This window comes from Schistocerca gregaria, unplaced genomic scaffold (assembly GCF_023897955.1).
Source record: "Schistocerca gregaria isolate iqSchGreg1 unplaced genomic scaffold, iqSchGreg1.2 ptg000948l, whole genome shotgun sequence".
Classification (NCBI taxonomy): Eukaryota; Metazoa; Arthropoda; class Insecta; order Orthoptera; family Acrididae; genus Schistocerca; species Schistocerca gregaria.
The window spans coordinates 52,501-57,500 of record NW_026062301.1 but is presented as its reverse complement, the minus strand read 5'-3'; the positions used below and the strand labels follow the sequence as shown (position 1 = coordinate 57,500).

Genomic DNA, 5,000 nt, shown 5'->3' with positions numbered 1-5,000 from the left:
CGCGAGCTTATGACTCGCGCTTACTGGGAATTCCTCGTTCATGGGGAACAATTGCAAGCCCCAATCCCTAGCACGAAGGAGGTTCAGCGGGTTACCCCGACCTTTCGGCCTAGGAAGACACGCTGATTCCTTCAGTGTAGCGCGCGTGCGGCCCAGAACATCTAAGGGCATCACAGACCTGTTATTGCTCAATCTCGTGCGGCTAGAAGCCGCCTGTCCCTCTAAGAAGAAAAGTAATCGCTGACAGCACGAAGGATGTCACGCGACTAGTTAGCAGGCTAGAGTCTCGTTCGTTATCGGAATTAACCAGACAAATCGCTCCACCAACTAAGAACGGCCATGCACCACCACCCACCGAATCAAGAAAGAGCTATCAATCTGTCAATCCTTCCGGTGTCCGGGCCTGGTGAGGTTTCCCGTGTTGAGTCAAATTAAGTCGCAGGCTCCACTCCTGGTGGTGCCCTTCCGTCAATTCCTTTAAGTTTCAGCTTTGCAACCATACTTCCCCCGGAACCCAAAAGCTTTGGTTTCCCGGAGGCTGCCCGCCGAGTCATCGGAGGAACTGCGGCGGATCGCTGGCTGGCATCGTTTATGGTTAGAACTAGGGCGGTATCTGATCGCCTTCGAACCTCTAACTTTCGTTCTTGATTAATGAAAACATACTTGGCAAATGCTTTCGCTTCTGTTCGTCTTGCGACGATCCAAGAATTTCACCTCTAACGTCGCAATACGAATGCCCCCGCCTGTCCCTATTAATCATTACCTCGGGTTCCGAAAACCAACAAAATAGAACCGAGGTCCTATTCCATTATTCCATGCACACAGTATTCAGGCGGGCTTGCCTGCTTTAAGCACTCTAATTTGTTCAAAGTAAACGTGCCGGCCCACCGAGACACTCAACAAAGAGCACCCTGGTAGGATTTAAACGGGGTCCGCCTCGGGACGCGAAAGCACCCCTTCGGCTCGCCCCACCGGCAGGACGTCCCACGATACATGCCAGTTAAACACCGACGGGCGGTGAACCAACAGCGTGGGACACAAATCCAACTACGAGCTTTTTAACCGCAACAACTTTAATATACGCTATTGGAGCTGGAATTACCGCGGCTGCTGGCACCAGACTTGCCCTCCAATAGATACTCGTTAAAGGATTTAAAGTGTACTCATTCCGATTACGGGGCCTCGGATGAGTCCCGTATCGTTATTTTTCGTCACTACCTCCCCGTGCCGGGAGTGGGTAATTTGCGCGCCTGCTGCCTTCCTTGGATGTGGTAGCCGTTTCTCAGGCTCCCTCTCCGGAATCGAACCCTGATTCCCCGTTACCCGTTACAACCATGGTAGGCGCAGAACCTACCATCGACAGTTGATAAGGCAGACATTTGAAAGATGCGTCGCCGGTACGAGGACCGTGCGATCAGCCCAAAGTTATTCAGAGTCACCAAGGCAAACGGACCAGACAAGCCAATCCGATTGGTTTTGATCTAATAAAAGCGTCCGTTCCATCTCTGGTCGGGACTCTGTTTGCATGTATTAGCTCTAGAATTACCACAGTTATCCAAGTAACGTGGGTACGATCTAAGGAACCATAACTGATTTAATGAGCCATTCGCGGTTTCACCTTAATGCGGCTTGTACTGAGACATGCATGGCTTAATCTTTGAGACAAGCATATGACTACTGGCAGGATCAACCAGGGAGCTGCGTCAACTAGAGCTGAGCAGCCGGCCGCCCGGGAGTGTGTCCCGGGGGCCCGCGCGAACACGCAAGCGTCCGCTCAATTATTCTGCAAACAGGAGGAGGCCGAGCTCCCCTGCACGATACACCTCGAAACCCTCTCAGGTCCCGGCGGCGCGCAGCGCCGTCCTAGGTACTTGGTCGGTTTCGAGAGAGGCGCAATCGCCCGGAGTTAGGCGAGTAGACGGTTTTAGTGCGAACACCCTTGCTCCCAACTGAGCTTGCCGCTGCCGACAGAGGCCCGGGAGCGTGCTGTCGTGGCATTGCCGGCGGGAGACAACACGCGCCACCTATGGTGACCGGCAGCTCCAACGCCAGCGCCACACAAGGGCAAAGCCCCACTTGGGTGCAGAAGCGAACTCTCCCAGCACAGCGCACGCGCCAACACGTCCGCACAACTGCGATACAAACCACCTGCGAGAACCGCTGGGGCGACCGAGCAGCAGACGGCGTCGCGGCGCCGAGTGCCAGGCGGCGGCGCATCCTCAACGCACACAGTCCTCAATCAGACCAGCACACTGCAGATGTCCACCGCGCTTCGCACCGGGCTCGGCTGAACCAACTTTGGCCGCCAGGCGCCGCGTGCAGGGTGCGCCGCAGCGTAGCTGCGCCGCCTGCCGGGCCCGTCGGCTGGCGCTCCTGCCACTCGGCGCCCCCCACCAGCCGCCTGTTGCGCGTGCGCCCACGCAGCGCGCGGCCAACACGCCGGGCGGCCCCCCTTCACCGGCCGGGAACAGTCCCACCAAGCCACCGCCGCGTATCGCTTCATACCCACATGGGCCTAGTCACGTGTGTGGATGTGGCGGGTACCGCTGAAACAACCGGTTAATAGCTGTACCGATCGTCGCCATCACAGATTCACCTCCAGCGTGAACAACCGCTCAACAACGGATTTCCAGTTCATTTGCGTATCTTGGGCAGTAAACGTAGATGTCCACCTACATTTGCGAATTCAACAATTCTTGCATGCCAGGATGTCATGTGTCACGACACGCTACATCAGACCACATACACACTGCGACATGTGCAGAAGAGAACACGTGGAAGGTGGCCCGCGCACGTATGCGATGTCCCTTCCGCGATCCACTGTCAACCGGCATCTGCGGCATGTCCCAGATATGGAACGCGGTCCACCAGGGTAGCACTTTGTGTGAGGCAATACGACAAAGTCGGAATACACGCGTCACTACATCACACGGCTCACGCTGACCTGACCTGACTCACCGCACCACCACCCCCAGCGACCCAGGGTGACATACAATGCGTTCGTACGTTCCTCCCACACGCCTCTACGGCGTACCACAGTGCAACCTAGCTGTTATTGGGAGACGAGACAAGTAGCATCGAGCACAACATATGGAAATTGAGATTCGACACCGTTGGGCACAGCCAGCGTACGGTCACACGTATCACACTACTTCACTCTGTACGTAACGACCGATGATCGGTACAGCGTGTGGGTTACGCGTACGACATCAGCGGACAATGGACACAGACCATACCACGACGTACACTGAGGGCGTCGACATCTGAACGCAACTGAACAGCTGCGAGGCTCATTTAACACTCAAACGCCAGACCGACCAGCTTGAGAGGACGGAGACACAAAGAGAGGGGCAGAGGGGGGGGGGGGGGCGATATAGTCCTATTGCAGTACAATTGACAGTGGATAGCGGGAATATGTGGAAAGTAAGCAACACTCGCAAGACATCTACATGAGGATAACAACGACACCAGAGATTCCGAGCAGTGAACTATGTTAGGCAAAGGGACAACGTGGGTTAGGTTAAGGGACAACGTGGGTTAGGTTAAGGGACAACGTGGGTTAGGTTAAGGGACAACGTGGGTTAGGTTAAGGGACAACGTGGGTTAGGTTAAGGGACAACGTGGGTTAGGTTAAGGGACAACGTGGGTTAGGTTAAGGGACAACGTGGGTTAGGTTAAGGGACAACGTGGGTTAGGTTAAGGGACAACGTGGGTTAGGTTAAGGGACAACGTGGGTTAGGTTAAGGGACAACGTGGGTTAGGTTAAGGGACAACGTGGGTTAGGTTAAGGGACAACGTGGGTTAGGTTAAGGGACAACGTGGGTTAGGTTAAGGGACAACGTGGGTTAGGTTAAGGGACAACGTGGGTTAGGTTAAGGGACAAATTGAGTTAGGTTAAGGGACAAATTGAGTTAGGTTAAGGGACAAATTGAGTTAGGTTAAGGGACAAATTGAGTTAGGTTAAGGGACAAATTGAGTTAGGTTAAGGGACAAATTGAGTTAGGTTAAGGGACAAATTGAGTTAGGTTAAGGGACAAATTGAGTTAGGTTAAGGGACAAATTGAGTTAGGTTAAGGGACAAATTGAGTTAGGTTAAGGGACAAATTGAGTTAGGTTAAGGGACAAATTGAGTTAGGTTAAGGGACAAATTGAGTTAGGTTAAGGGACAAATTGAGTTAGGTTAAGGGACAAATTGAGTTAGGTTAAGGGACAAATTGAGTTAGGTTAAGGGATAATCTGGTACAACCACAGTTAGGTTAAGCGATAATCTGGTACAGCCACAGTTAGGTTAAGCGATAATCTGGTACAGCCACAGTTAGGTTAAGCGATAATCTGGTACAGCCACAGTTAGGTTAAGCGATAATCTGGTACAGCCACAGTTAGGTTAAGCGATAATCTGGTACAGCCACAGTTAGGTTAAGCGATAATCTGGTACAGCCACAGTTAGGTTAAGCGATAATCTGGTACAGCCACAGTTAGGTTAAGCGATAATCTGGTACAGCCACAGTTAGGTTAAGCGATAAAGTTGGTTAAATTCGGTATTGTGTGGGAAGGGGGCAGAGAGAGTGGGGGGGGGGGGGTGGATAGTTGTGGCAGTACGCGGATGCCTGAGTCACCGTCAGATATGTCACGTCGGTTCGATGCTTGTAGCAAGAGGCTGGCGGGTCTGTGTCTCTCACTTCTGCAATTTTTCATGTGGTATAACACGAGGGCGGGGGGGGTGATATTTGGTGCCCCTCTGTGTAGGATGTGTGTTTGTGGTGTTGGTTTATCTGAGCAATGGTAGTTGTCGGAGGAGTGGGGTATTGTGCTTTTATAGGTGGACCTACTGCTCTGGTTATCATAGTGTCGACGGTGCAATGTGGCAGAGAGGATGCACTCGACATTGTCGCATTCCAGATGTTTACGTATTGTGTGTCTCCGTTGCAGGCCGAGAGTGGTGCATGTTCGAGCGTGTGGCTGACGTGCGATTCACGTTGTGTGCCCAGTCTTACAGCACG

The 5,000-nt window shown here is 52.9% G+C and overlaps 1 non-coding gene across 1 annotated transcript in view; it reads right to left on the bottom strand.

The window, feature by feature from the left end:
• Positions 1–1,697, bottom strand: part of LOC126325890 (small subunit ribosomal RNA) — a 1,893-nt gene extending 196 nt beyond the window's left edge. Inside the window, exon 1 of the ribosomal RNA XR_007560403.1 lies at positions 1–1,697. This exon is cut by the window's left edge and continues 196 nt beyond it. This is a non-coding gene — a ribosomal RNA (small subunit ribosomal RNA).
• Between the last annotated feature and the right edge of the window lie 3,303 nt (positions 1,698–5,000).